This window comes from Varroa jacobsoni, unplaced genomic scaffold (assembly GCF_002532875.2).
Source record: "Varroa jacobsoni isolate VJ856 unplaced genomic scaffold, vjacob_1.0 scaffold_1156, whole genome shotgun sequence".
NCBI lineage: Eukaryota > Metazoa > Arthropoda > Arachnida > Mesostigmata > Varroidae > Varroa > Varroa jacobsoni.
Genome location: NW_019214058.1, coordinates 197,900 through 212,960, shown reverse-complemented (window position 1 = coordinate 212,960; position 15,061 = coordinate 197,900).

Genomic DNA, 15,061 nt, shown 5'->3' with positions numbered 1-15,061 from the left:
TGCTCGACAAGATAACCAGGGGCCCAGTGTTTAGTGGAATAGTCTTTCTTTAACTCGTTATATTTTTCCTTTTAGTTGGATTTTTGTGTGGGGCATAGCTTTCTATAATGATACCTAAGCCACATAACATGTGGTGTTGCCTTAGTAAAGCACGGACCTCTACTGAACAGAACTTGATTGCTTCTTTGCGTCCAGTCACACAATTCACCTCCTTAAAGGCCTTCAAACGTAACTAAATTGCATTATAACAAAACGACGTCGGCGCTTTTCAATCATCTTACGTACTCCATAGTGGTATACATGGTCGTAGGGTACGAGTCTACCTCAGTCGCGGACTGTCAAGTTAAAAAGGTAACAGTATTCATCATTGTCAAACATGTTACGGCTATAATAAGCAGAATAAATTTAAGTAAATTTATTCAAGCCGTCTGGCCGAACATCTTTTAGGTATTAACGTCAAGAGACGGTGCCTTGCTATTAACCAACCTATGTTTCCAATACTTCTGTCCAAAACAATTCCGTGTGTTGAACTACCTTCAAATATTGATTTTCTTGCAACTATACCCAAGTAAATAAATCACCTAGGCTTTTTACTAGCTCATTTCATTCATTTATAAATACGCACGAATCTAGCATACTGCATTGCGTTAATTGGCGATCTAATTTTCATATTAAATCTTCATAGCTAGTGCAAATACGTACTAATGCCATGTGATGGTTTTTGACAGTGTGATTTGCTTTCCTGAGCCTTTTCATGGAAAAGTCTCGCAAAATTAGCTTTTCATTCAGTCAACTGATATGCATATATTAGCTGCAGAAGTTATCTGCGCATGTTTACGTTTCTAAAAGGGACAGGACTTGCTAAATGTTAAAACTAAGATCAAGTAATTCGTTGTTAATCTGTCGAAGAAGTTAAAAAAATCTAAATACTCGTGCACTTGGACACAGAGGAGAATCATATGTATCAGACAAATTCAACAACAAAAGCCAATTGTTAAGGAGTAGTTATTGCAACTTAAAAACAGTTAAGTCAATAGCTCGATTGAAACAACACTGTTTGACAGGCGACGACTCGTTGGGGGGCTACATTTGGTTGGCGGGGGTCTTCGGCTATTGTAAGCCGCTGACTGCTTGATCATAAAGGCGGGCAAAGGCGAAAAAATATCAGAATGACAAAAAGCGAGAAACTGTAGCTTACGTAGTAGAGCAAAGCAATAATGCAACGGAAAATAAACGAACGACAACAAAAAAAATCGGCTCCTCCTGCAGATAAACTTTCACTCACAGATCCAAAGTCCGTTAGAGACTGCCCACTGTTACCGAGACCCCTCATTCCCTGCTGATTCGAATGCATACTGATAACAATCCTGTCAGAAACCATCTTTGATAAGATGTGAGAGGTAACAAAGTTAAAGGAGCCTGTTTGGCCTTGACCCCGGCTTCTGAATCAAGACTTGAAATAAGCGTTGGATTGAACATCCTAAGCAAAATAAGGAGAGAACAGAACAGGTGTGCGGGAAGTCGACAGCAACAACAAGAAGTAGCGATGCTCCCTAGCACAATAAACCATCGTAAACGAAGCGACTGTTACCAAGAACTGGCTTCAGAAACCATGGCAGGTAGTAGGTTGCTCGGAAAGGTTGTAATTCTCACCAGCTTTTCCATTGAAGTACCTTTTGTGCATGCAATTCTCTGCAACTACTTATTCGCTCCTCTACCTTGTTTACGTCTTTATGAGGGTGTATTTGATTGCCTAACCAAACAAGTACTGTTGGACCAGCACAGAACCGAACCGGTGGGCCCAAAGCTACTTCTTGCAAATAAGTTTGGCGGAAACTTTCGCATATGCCTGTTCATTAATGCCGGTATCTTGGTGTGAACATGGGTAGTCTAGCTGAGCTATTGTTTTTAGTGCCTTTCTATAGCCCAGTTTCGCGTAATAATAAAAACTGACCAGACGTGGGAACTATTAATAATTGTTGTTGACGCAATCGTTTCTCGTCAAATACACCCATATATCCGCTCGTATAGCAAACAAAGGTAAGGCTGACATGGGACATTAGTAGAATGAAGTATTAAGTCGTCCGAATGAAGTGCTAGGCTAGTTTTCCCCATTCAGGTAACGAGCATTCATCTTGTAGGTAACAAAACAACAGCTACGATTTTGTACGATTAAACTCTAATTTGATCAAATCCCTCTCGTCGAGTTAATGGTCTCGTACAGCAGTATTAGAAGGGAAACGTTGAACCTACGAAATCAGCGCGCCCAGTCATCCTACAAACTGTTACGCAACCAGAGCTTCAAAGTCGGGAAGTATTGTACTTTCCGACTTTAGTAGGTATTAAATATAAACACCCTGATAAGTGAGTTCGGGCGATTAAGGGAAGAGCAGTTGTCATTGCTGACACTATCGTAATGCCGTTGCAATTTATCGCCACGTTATAATAAATTCACATTTGGCAATCCGCAAATTGAGTTTGACGACCTTCTGTTCCCAACACCAGCGTTCTTATTCCACATCATTCCTAGTGGACTAGGTGTTCCGGTCTCCTCGGTCTGAAAAACTTCTAGACGAATTCGCCAGACGAATTCCGCAGCTACCGACGGCTAGCGTACAGACTGGCGAAAAGAGTCACTCTCGCTCTTTGCTCATTCTTTCACCGGATACCAACTCCTTGCCATTTTTGGAGTCATTCATGTCTTTCCCTGATCCCGCGTTAGTCCGTCCGCTTTCTGCTCGGCCCGAGTCGTCTCTTGCATTTATAGAAAAAGTATGACTAGTAGCACTTTGAAATATCAATACGGCCATAAACGAGCAGATGGCGGCGCGGCTGTGCCCAGGAGTGCGGGATGCGTGGCGGACTGAAGCAAAAAGCATATTGAACGGGAAAGAAAGGAGCAGACATGTGGGTAAAGTGTACGTTTTTTTCTCTTGTGGTTAGGCACTATACAGGCGAGGGACGAAGTTCTGAGAATTGGAGATAAAACGGTGAAAAAGGGGTTGACGAATTCGCTATGCACATTCGTAAAATATGGCGGCCCACGAAGATGCTTAACTAATGGTGTCATATACGCATACATACCGAAAACGCACACAGATGGTAATTTGTTTTTAATATAAATGTAGTTTTAATGTAAAAATGAAGCTAGCACAAGTCCCAGTAATCTACACGTTGCGATGTTTTTCGTAGAGTGCGTTATACAACACAAATTATTGACTATCAGATACTAAAGCAATAGGCACGTAAGTCAGTCTCACAGTTGTCAGCAGAAGGTATTGTGGCGTATCGTTAGTACATAGAGCTTATAGAACTATATTCTTTATTCAAGCGTTCATTGACTAATTTTCTGTCTGCCTGCCTGCTGCCGATTCCCTACTGTTTATCCGGCTGGCGAACGACGACTTCTAGTCAGTTAACGAACCCAGTTAATAATACGTTCGGTTCCTAGACTGACCATTAGATTGAGATGTCGAGAGGAAGCCAGCAACCGGACCACGAGGCCTTATGGTTACGTATATAAAAAAACGTCCGTAAAGTAGTAATTCCCCAGGCCACAATCTGTTCATCTACACCCGTTCACTTTTCCTACCGTTAAAGCGAGTAGGGAACGAATGACAAAAACCAACTAACCAACGTGTTCTGACTCCATTCATGGTTCAGAAGGGAACTCCTTAACTAGAGCCTCTCGGATGGAGTAATCTAATAAAACCGACTGCTCAGCTGCAGCACGACCCTCCCAGTTTGGCCTGAAAAAAGAGCTCCGCAACCTGCCTGAATTCGAACTTCAAACATACAAGCCCTCTGTGGCCCAGCGGGAATTGTGCTGGAGTCCGTTTGTCGCCCAGGCTAACGCCGCTGCCTGCCACAATGAATCCGTGAACTCAATCACTCCAGTCTGGCTCGACGTGTGCGCTGCTTACGTGGCCGTACATTTATCAGAGAATTCAACTAAATCTAAATTAGCACTTTCTTCATTCAATAAAGAAAGCGCGAATAGACCAACACGTTGATGGTTGAGGTAGGCTATTGTGACTGACGAAGTAGCTCTGTTAATGTGGAAAACACAAGTTATTGTTTGCCCATCGATGACATAATGGCTGTATAATAGAATCTGTGTTGTATTATATACGGACGATTTTTGAGTACAACATGACGGTTACGTAATGCATGTTATCATTTTGTATTCATTGCAAATCATAGCGTACTATATTCGTACCGTAATCAATTGTAGGACGGTAGTGTTAGATATTCGCGTCGCTTGCCGAATGGCAGATTTAGCTTTTATGAAGGCCAAGACGGATTATATCCGCATTTAGCTTCTCCACTACGAGGCTAAACGAATCAGGAGAACCTCTTAGAGACGAAGCGCCATTATGCCAACGTGCATTAGGTATAAGGGTTGCTGATTTTCCCAGTAGCTGTTCAATAACCGTTGCCTTTAGGTCAGTGAGGTTCATATTATTAAAGTCCATTACTAAAAGCGAAATAACGAGATATTCACAACATTTACAGCTCCATAGCAGGTCTATTTCGCATATGAGCATATTCGCACATGAATCTCCCACGAAGTGAAAGCAGTTGACTCTTCGGTGTTGTTTATCGGCTATTGCAGCCCTTTTTACCAACACGAATTAAAAGTCTTAACAGGGACAAGAAAAGAAAGTGAGTACACAGGCAGCCCAGCTGAGCATCGTAGGCTTGTAACCTTTTTTGCCGCTGCTTTTAGTGGAAAAGATTTGACGGATGTGAACCGTTGCTTCTATTGCAGGCACTTTCTTCGGTCGTATTATTATTATTATTGCAAAAGAAATATACTAGTACTAGTAACAGTAACTGTTCGGAGCAAGTCGACACGCAGCGCTAATTCATGGCGGAGCGTATATGTCCGGGGATTCGTTTAATACTGTGCCGCTTGAGCTTACAATCCAGACAGACCAAACAGTAGCGTCGCCTTCCGTCGCATTATGTACGAAACAGCAGGAGCGATTGTCTGTTACTTGCGTGTTAGTTGGTAACCAGGCGGCCACCGGCGGGTGCGCATTTGCTTTGCCGGTCACCGAGGTATCGGATATGCGGCTATTTGGGAAAATTATACTTGACAGTTACCGTCGCGTTGCGCTCCGTTCTATGACCACTCCTTTAGAGTTCATGCGTATTCGGGTCGGAGCAGGTAGCCGTTGTATCCGCAAAAGCCGCCTAACTCGACGCAGATATAGCGCTAAGTAAGCGATGAAGCGCAACCGCGCGGAAATCCGCTGCTGCTCAAGAATTGACCCAAGCCCCATCATAACGGTTTGGGAACTGGGAGATCTTGTGAAAACCAGTAAATGAATAGTGATGCTAACCGTAACAGGTCACCGATAGGTAAAACGGCATAGCGATGATGGAAACAGAGAGCTATTGGGGAGCAGCACAGTTAAGGCCGCTGGCCGCAAAGGGGTCGTTGGTTTGGTTTGTTGGTCAGGACGAACTACTATAAACTGAAATTGTTCTAGTTTTTAATTTCCAGACATTTTGAAATACGACTGTCTACCCACAGACATAAGGCGATAAAATGAAAAAGAGAGCTCACAACAAGAAAGATACGTGCGGGCCGTTCACCGAGTCGACAGTGAACCTTGCCAACAGCTTATGCCGGAGGACGAACAGAGAAGCTTAGCCGGAGAGGGTTGACTGCTAGCACCAAGTTGGCAGAAGGGGGTGAGAGAGCGGATATCGAATGCGATAGGTCCAACATCCATAGGTTCTTGCAGGCACACACACATACACATGCTCATATAGGAAGACAGGCACGCAAACGTATAACGCATGCACTTGTGCTGCTGCCTCCCACACTTTAGGTAGCAGCCATACAGCTTTGGAATAGAGGGCACGGGTGGGGGCGATTGCGGAAGTAGGATCTTGAACAAAGACCGGCTGGGGAGTTAACATTGAAGAGCAGTGGTACTCACTTTGTGCTCGCAACTAGCCTCAAACGGAACTTGAATCGGGCTCCAGGTGAGTGGCAAGTTCCTAAAGGGACCCGGGCTGGCCATCTAACTCTCGAAGCAAAATTGTGCGTATGAACTGATAATTCTTAGCAGACAGAAGCGCCTTTGTGAAGTAGAAGGTGGACAGGTAAAGAAACAAAGAGCCCTCCTCGAAGGACTCTTATGGAGGGCTCAGCTGACTGGAGTCGCGGACAATTCGAGATGACACTCACCGTCCAGCGGATGAACGGTCAGAATGGAAATTAATATCTGATAGCGAAACTAGAGAACAGAGAAGATTACGGCGGTATACAAAGCGAACTCTACCCGCGTGGGTTTTTTTCTGCCCTGAAACCAGACAACACCAGCGCCACTGCCAGGACATTCGTCCGGGAAAGGAAGAATCTGCAGGATAGGCAGCTTCGATAGCCGCTAGCACTGCCAACCGTCGCGTTTCCATTATGTTTAATTATGTACGTACTACACGCCAGTGACTTTCTGAGACTCGTTTTACCTAGTCAAACGAATTCTAGAGCTCCAGTTCTGTTACTGCAGCGGTGTAAGCAGAGGTGGGGGGAAGGGAGGGGACACAAAACAGTACGAATTGTACAGCCACTGATCTCGAGGAGAAATTAAAAAAAGGCCGATTATGTTTGTCAGTTGAGTGAAAATATTGGATGAAATGATACAAAAAACTGACAGGCATTTCCAGCAGCACACGAACTCGCGTATAAATAGCTAGCTAAATGACATAGACGAGCAATTACAGTGAGGTGCCATCTTATATATGCGGTTATTATTTTACGCAGTAACAATTCCAGTTCTCTAATGGAGGAAATAAGCTAGTAAGTTCAATTTCTAAGGCGTTGTCAGGCTCAGTTCAGCGAGTCCTACTTCGTTGCTATAGCTGCAAGTATTGAAGTGGGCTTGGAGCTTCCCACGAAAAATCCTGAATTAGTCTACATTTGTTATCCTAAGCTAATTTCTGGACTGTTCAAATTCCGAATTTGTAGAAACATATGGATTGTAGAGTTTATCAAGGAGTTTCAGGTTATACATATATACGTAGACTAAGAACTGAATGAAGTTAAGCTTAGTTCATTTTGTACGAAAAGTCAGATACGGGTCAACTTTCTTTTAAGTAATATTTGAAGACATTTTAGTAGGTCGCGGCGGGGGCCGGGAAAATAGCGAAAAATAGACGAGAAAAGTAAGCTTGAAACTATTTCGTATTATGAAAGAGAAATATTAGTCTAAATCATTTTAGAATTTGGAACTGGCTGAAACGACGGAAGGTAAGGGACAAACAAAACATAGGGAAAGTAAAATAAAATAAAAAGGCAAACTGTATTCTGAAGAATAAGGTTCAGATTTACGTACTAATGGTCGGCAGGATAAGTAGTTTCCAAAAACGTCGCCTATATTTATTTGTTCAATGGAAAGGAAAGACCATTCGTTTAATTGAAGACCTATAGTTTGTTGGAACAATTGAATGACTCTACTGCAGGAAGTTCAATTTGCACCTTTAAATACGATAGTCCAAATCGGAGAGCGCAATGTGTGTCACAAATCCCATATACCGCAGGTGTTAGGTTGAAATATCGTTTAAAAATACATCGCAAATCATAACTTCGATTCGAAGCTAGAGTATTTCGAGTTTTAGGTACGCTTGGCTCATTGCGTTGCGCATGCAGTTGAGCTAACCATGATTTTCAAATGGGACCCTTTGAATCCGTTCAAGCTGTTCACGAATCCTTTATACCTTTCAGAACGGTCACGCGCCGGGATCAGACTTATCGTCTAACAAACCGTCAGATGAAAGACTCAAAAAAGTGACGTCAATATATTTTGGGTATTCTCGCGAGGTTCGTTTTACTCAAACATGTAAAATCATTCAAGTCGCCTCGAAGGCATAATTTACTGGTGGAGTATTTTAAAGAGAAACATTTCCATTATTTATATCACAGGATAAAGTGTATGAAAGAGGCTTTGATTCTTGTGAAAAATTTCCTTCGCGTCCAATAACAGCCACAAAGTATTTTTGTTTAGACAATAACAATGTCAACAGACTATCCCTGTAAAGTGGAACAACTGCGGGCGTTCGGCTCTCGTAAAATAGAAAAAGGTCCTTTTTTTCGAAGAACAGCGCAGCAGTTGCTCTACTTGCAGTAGGCATCGTTCGCTTCACGAGTAGGCTTACATGCCAGCTGGGTTCTGTTAGAGCTCAAGCGTAGACATGCCTTGTAAGATGCTTCCCACCATCGTATACGAATCTGGGGTAACAGTTTCATGTCTCTTGTAGTTTGCGAGCAGCAACAACAACTGCTATACTTGTGTTTTGTTGGAAACCTCAACGCGCTTGCGTCGAAAAATCATTTGCTCATAGTGGATACATTTTGTCAGTGCAGCATTGACTCTGATTAACTTTGGTTGGACCCGGTGAGATGTCGAGTTCGTGCAGTCGCAACCACTCTTTTGTAGTCTTCGTTCAGGAAACACCTTATAAAAGAAAATTAGATTTGTTCACAAAGGTGATGTGGCAACGACTATAGCGCTATGTATGGAAACCATCGCGAAAAAGTTTGCCACAGCGGGGTGTTGTATTCAGCCCGATGCAAAGATAGGTTCGACAAGATTTTGTTGTCAAAATTTAGGGTATGTCAAACAATGTAATTTGGCGCGGTGGTTTGGGCGGCTAAACTTTTGGTTGAATAAGACTATGGGCGGCTCCATGAAGTCGCGTTAACAACAGAGATCGTGTGAATGATAAAAGCTTCTTTACTACGATGGAGGTCTGTGAGAAACCTCGTGTCGTAATCTTTAGTAGCGAGATCTATCTTGTTGTATAGATTATTATTATTGACTTTTTTAGGAAGCCTCAAATCTGATAATGACTTTTATTGTTTTGAACTTGTAAAGGTAATTGCCTTCACAGTCGTATTTTAAGTATTTGAGAACTAAATAGATTTCATCCCAAAACGATCGTAGACACCCATGTTGAACTTACGGTTTGCGATAAACCTAAATGTGTAAAAAAATTGCACAACAAAATTTGCTGCCTTTACTAGAAATCGCTCAATTTATCTATAATGAGTGCGCATAATACAAATTTTTCCCAAAGGCTGACCATTGCCCTTTATTTGGATGATCATTAACAGAACAGATAACTAAGCGATATTGTCGCCATCCGTGCCTAAGTAGTCTACAAGGTACCTTCTGTATAATGCAATCCAACAAGCATCTGCAGTATTTTTTGATGTTGCATTTAGGTTTGTTTTGCGGGGTGATACGCCGACTGTGTTTTCGATATCTGTGTAGGTTCAGAGCCGACAGTTTTGATCGTCTAAATTCTGATAAAGTCTTGATGGCAACATTCTCCTATGAGACTCGGTGGAACATGTCGTCCTTCGTATCGCGATTCATTTCCATGCATCAGTAGGTATCGTTATGGGGCGGTGAAAACGAACCCTCATAGTAACTTAGCGAGTTTCCCTGGTCCCACTGTGTCAAGGCTTTTGATCTTGAGTATTATATATATAATTGCTAATCAATAGGTTCACTGCGATCATCATTGAGCCCTGTGGACGCTGCACTAATGACACACTAACTATATGCTAACTAGATATGAAACGAAGTAGTCTGTCATAGATAAGTTAGACAAGCAGTTTCCTTGATGTATCGGTTAGGTTCATTGGCCGAGTTGCATGTTCTGTTGAAGCTTGCCGCTGAAGTTCCAGGACAGCAAAGACGAACCTATCATCACACTCCATACAATCATTTCAACTTGCCCAACCGTTTGCTTTTCATTCTAGCAGCTCTTGAAAATGTTCTCAGCTGTTTTATCATCGAGAGAAGTTACAGCCACAGGCTTGCCACTGACACTTATGACGAGTTGGCCTACTTTACTGTAGAGTTTTATATCAGGGAAATAGTAGGTACACTTTCGACTGCCTTTCGTGATGATTGTTATCAGATTCGTTTTTGGAGACATGGCATGAATCGAGGGACATTTTTTAAAATTCGAGGGAGGTAAAGCTGGTCACGGAAATAAGCGTGCCTGACTATTTGAAAACTAGCTTGTTTGGGCTTTGCTAGCGACATGGAATGGTTAGTACTGTCGTATTTTGTATGCTACACAAGTAGATAGTTTCAATAATCAGGTTTATCGAGGCTGACCATCTATTTGTTGGTGTGAGAGTGCCTGACATATGCAAAGGATATCTATCGTGAACATTTCACAATTGTCTATTTTCAGAAATTTATACAAGTTTTGCTTTGTGTTTTACGTTTACTTTTCGAAGAACTTGACCGCTTTCCAAATTGTACTAATCGGCTCTACAAGGGTAGCCTAGTGGTAACTCAGATTCTATCGTTGAGTTCTGGTACTAACATCTTAACTTCGGCAGAGGAGAGATCCGAGTTCATTCACACTCGTCATTTTCGATACTTAAGAACCCATAAAGACGTGCTTAGCTCCAGCATACTATAACAATATTTTTTATGTCAACGCAAATGTAGACGCCATACCAGACTTTCTTCGAGAAGGCGTTCTTCGTTATTCTTCCCTATGCCCGTAATCGTACACTAGATGAATATTCAAATAGTCAAAAGCAACGTAGAACGAAACGCTTCTACACGGGCTGGAAAAAGGAAAAGAAAAGTGCAACGGAGTTACCTGGGCGACGTCATGCTGACCATAAAGGAGCAAGCTAGCATGTAGCTTGCTTGCACATTTGAATCCTTTTGAATGACTATTTTAAATGACACATTATATAAATGACACATTTGAATGACTATTTTAAAAGCAATCCAATGCAGTCACCATAAATGAATCTTCGAGCTAACCCATCGAAAGAATAGGCAATATAAAACATGTCGCTTTATTCTGTTTATAGATAATACGATATCTTTTACAGTCTACCTGGCATAAACAAAGCGAATTTGATCTCTACGAAGTACCTGTTTCCGATCCCGGCAACATAGTAGGACTTACCTTTGTTCGAAAAAAAAAGTTTGACAGCACTAATATAATTATCGTACCTATAAGTTCGTTAACGTTATTGCCCTAATTGCTTACTGAGTTAATTACAAAAAAAGCAGTAATGCGATACATGCACTAGCTGCCTGTATGTCCTGCTGTCTTGTTCAGACGTGCTATTGTTCTCCAAATGATTAGTTTATTGTGCCATGTTGATTACATGTTTTGATATGATGCTGACGGGTAAGTTGCATTAAACAACGATCCGAGATAGAAAACATCTTGGTCACAACATAATCCGCAAAACTAAATACATGGCATGCTAATTTAGCAAATCACCGTATCTTTGCGTCCGCGTCCTTCGTTTGTGTCCTTTGATAAAGGCGAAGGTACCTGGAGCTATTTGAATACGTAATGTGCCCTTTACCGCAGTAGAAATCCATGCGGGTTTCACGATGCTAAGAACCATGTATTGTAGAATTAGTGCGCTAGTGCGGTGTTTTGATGGTTGCGCGGGGCTGTTATATATTCGGCATAGAAGATTCCAGGAGTGAATAATATGTTCACAGTACTATATAATAGCGAGTAAGCAAACGGTTCTGAACAAGGGATGTCCATATACAGAGTTCTAAAGAGGTAGCTCAAAGCGACAACGTAGGTTTTCAGACAGCGGTTGTCAGTAGATACGCAAGACAATTTAGGGTCGTTACGTGAAAGCCAATGCTCTTTTGAGGAAGACTACTGTTGTACGGCCTAACTGTTCGAGGTCCGTCAGTGTAAAATCTTCGCAAATTATGCGTATCCTGCAGTGACGTTCGGAGTCGAATCAACGAAGAGCATTTACGGGATACAATCGATGAGGCCCGGTCCACCCGGTCACCAGCAGCGAACATTGGCCCCTGAAGTCCAACTTCAGGAACAGGAAGCAAAGTTCCGCAAAGATGGATGGGAAAATTTTTGCTTCAGAAAAGAACGACGAGTGGAAAGGGGCAAACTGGCTAAACAGACATTTCGTCACTCGTTTTGCCGTACATAGGTTCCAGCGGCAGAGAAGGGGGTTCTGCAGATTGTCGGATTTCTACGAGCCTGATAGTATATGAGAGTTCTCGAAATGCGGGAAAGATTGTGACAGATATCATGCCATTCGTTGCTCCCTGACATCATCTGAAGGATATCTGGTAAATCTCTCAATCAATTCAGCAAAATTCGTTGAACCCATATCACGCTAAGCGCTTTATGAGTTCTATATACTCACTCCGACATGTTGTTGTTGACTTGCATAGATAAGGTGTTTGACAACTACCAGCAACGGCAGATGGATAAAATTTGCTGTGAATAATCACAGATCTCAGCTTTATATTCTCTTAAAATGGTAGGCTGAAATGAAAAAGTTCCCCACAAGCGTACACTTCTGCACCTATTACATACGCTACAGCTCAATATATAGGTTAATATATTATTTTTTATAAAGGAAGAACCGAACATAAGAAGGTAGATTCCACCTAGGATATCCATATTCAGACTAGTGTTGTTTTTCAAAAAGTGAAAGATTTCCACATAATTTACTATAGCAAAATGTTGGAACCCTTGCGGCGCATTAGACTACCTTGTAATACCAATCTATTATTCCGCTACTAGGCAGAAAAGTTCATTTCCACGGTGCGCTTTGTGTGTATGGCTGAAACACAAAGATTGAGGGTAAGAACTCACGTTAGGTATAAAACTGAGCCTAAGACATTTCATAACTCCAAGCTAGGGACTAACGTTGTTATGCGTTTCCTCTGGCTTGCACGAGCTCTGAAATTTACGCATTTCGACACTCGAAGTAGCAACTACATACTTTTCTTTACTAAAAATTACACTCAAAATAGATTGGCTTAATGGTATATGCAGCAGTATAAATATTTAATAGGGAGGTCCGTCTTATCATTAATAATGGCCTCTTCGAAACTGAGAATAGGTAGCCAGGGAAAGGCCACTAGTGGCCTGCCTTTAAGCCAGACTATCTGATAGTCCATGTAGTGGCGGTAAATAATAACACTGACGCTAAAAACCTTTGACATGATACACGTAATATTTTTTCGAGCATGCTAATAGAAATATGGATTTCAAGACAGGTACCTTCGTGCATGTATGATACTGAGCCATTTCAGCCACTAGATGTCGTGTTTGTTAGTTGCGTTAATAGCTTTTGGAAATATAAAACCGTCACCATGTTCTGTTTACCGATCGATTTTCGTAATAGTGGGAATAATGATTACAAAAATGGTAATAAGTGTCAAAGATATGTCACGTTCAATGTTTTTAAATTACACAAACTGCGATTTTTAGTGGCTTCATATACTCAGAACTTTGACATCCGTTACAAAAACATATGCGATTTAAGGTTTTTTGAGAGAGCTTTTGGTGCTCCACATATTGCTGGGGAGGTGCGTATAACATAAATTACCCCCTATCTTCCATCCATAACAAAAGCCGCGTATTTGTCAACCATAGGCTTAAAAATATGGTACAGTCGTTTAAGTATTCGGTATAGGAAATGGCTCGGTGACGGTGCAGTAGATTACGTGGTTGCCATTGAATTTAGGGGCACGTAAGGTACCTTAGGATCGACATGACGCGTGAAAACACTTCGTTTTATGCTAAAAGAGGTTAGCCATCTGAAGCAGCACCTAACGACAGTACCAGACATGAAGCTCAAAATACTGAGAAGAAAGGACAGAAAAAAGCGGGTGAATTTTAGTGGTCACAAAATCTAGCGAGCGATAAATAAACAGTAATCTTAAAAGGACCTAATAAAATCAATATTAGCAATTGATTTTTCAACATAAGAAGAAAAATTAAATTACCTCACTTGACTTTGGGTTATAGTTATGCTTCATCTTAACAATGGGATTGCTCTGTGACTTAAACAAATTTGCGAAATGATCTCATACAGCCTAATGCTATAACGAGGTCTAACAAAAGTCAACACAGCACAACAAATGCTCCATCGATGACCGGGAACAGCGGTTTGACAATCTGATAGAATCGGTTAGCGAATATCCGCCAACACGACCAATATCTGCAGAGTACTTTAGCTTCGCCTAAAAGATCATTAGGGACGCGTTACAAACCATAACGGATAGACTTTAATGAAATGGATGGAAGCTCGTGGCTTAATCATAAACAATAAATATAAATAATAACCATAAACAATAAATGAAATAAAGGTGAACTGTTCATCGTTTAAAGGAATGGACCTAAGTCGCACAAAGGTATGACCAGCTGAACCTTCCCATCAACCAAACAGATTACAGGCCTACAAACCCTTGACGATGAAATTCATTCCAACAATCATCAGTGCAACATATACATGCAACAATAGGAAATAGTCATAGTGACCATTGCCGAAACCAGAGGAGGGGGCGACAGGTTTAAAACAGACGAAGCGTCAGAACTATATGGCGTTTTTTCTGCACCAGGTAAACTATGATTTAAGAAATTTGTCGAAACTGTTGATTGAATAGAAAAAAGAAAGAACTAGTAATAAAGTGAAAAAAGCGAAGGTTCACCGAATTGCAAAGGGAAGCAACTTCTTCGGATCGATATGCTTTTGGGGGAAGCTGGCGATTAAAAATTATTTTATTCCGGAAGACAGCCGTAGACCAGCTAACCAGTACGGTCGACGGATCACTGAGAGTGAAGGATCGCCATTTTAAATGGCAGCTGAGTTTCTTCTTCCTCAAAGATGTCTTGAAAGCAAAAAATTATTTCCTAGATGTAAACCAAATCACATATGATACTCTCTGGCGCTCACGATAAATATTTGTACGCCAGCAAGAATTCTCGGTTAATGAGATCATAATAGACATGGCTGAATGTATGAATGGAAAAGAACTAATTCATTCTGGTTCAAGTCAGCGAGGTGATCCTGCTAGACGAATTAAGAAAAGTTCACAGATCTAACTCTCCCTAAGGCAGGGAAACGCTAACATATCCAAGTAGGCAGGGGTTCACCTCGACAGAAAGAACTCCCTGAATGCGTCGAAGGTTGTGACCGAGTTTGCAAAATTCATGTCAAACATCAAACCCAAAAGCGAAAAGATAAAAAGCCTCTTATGTCGATGCC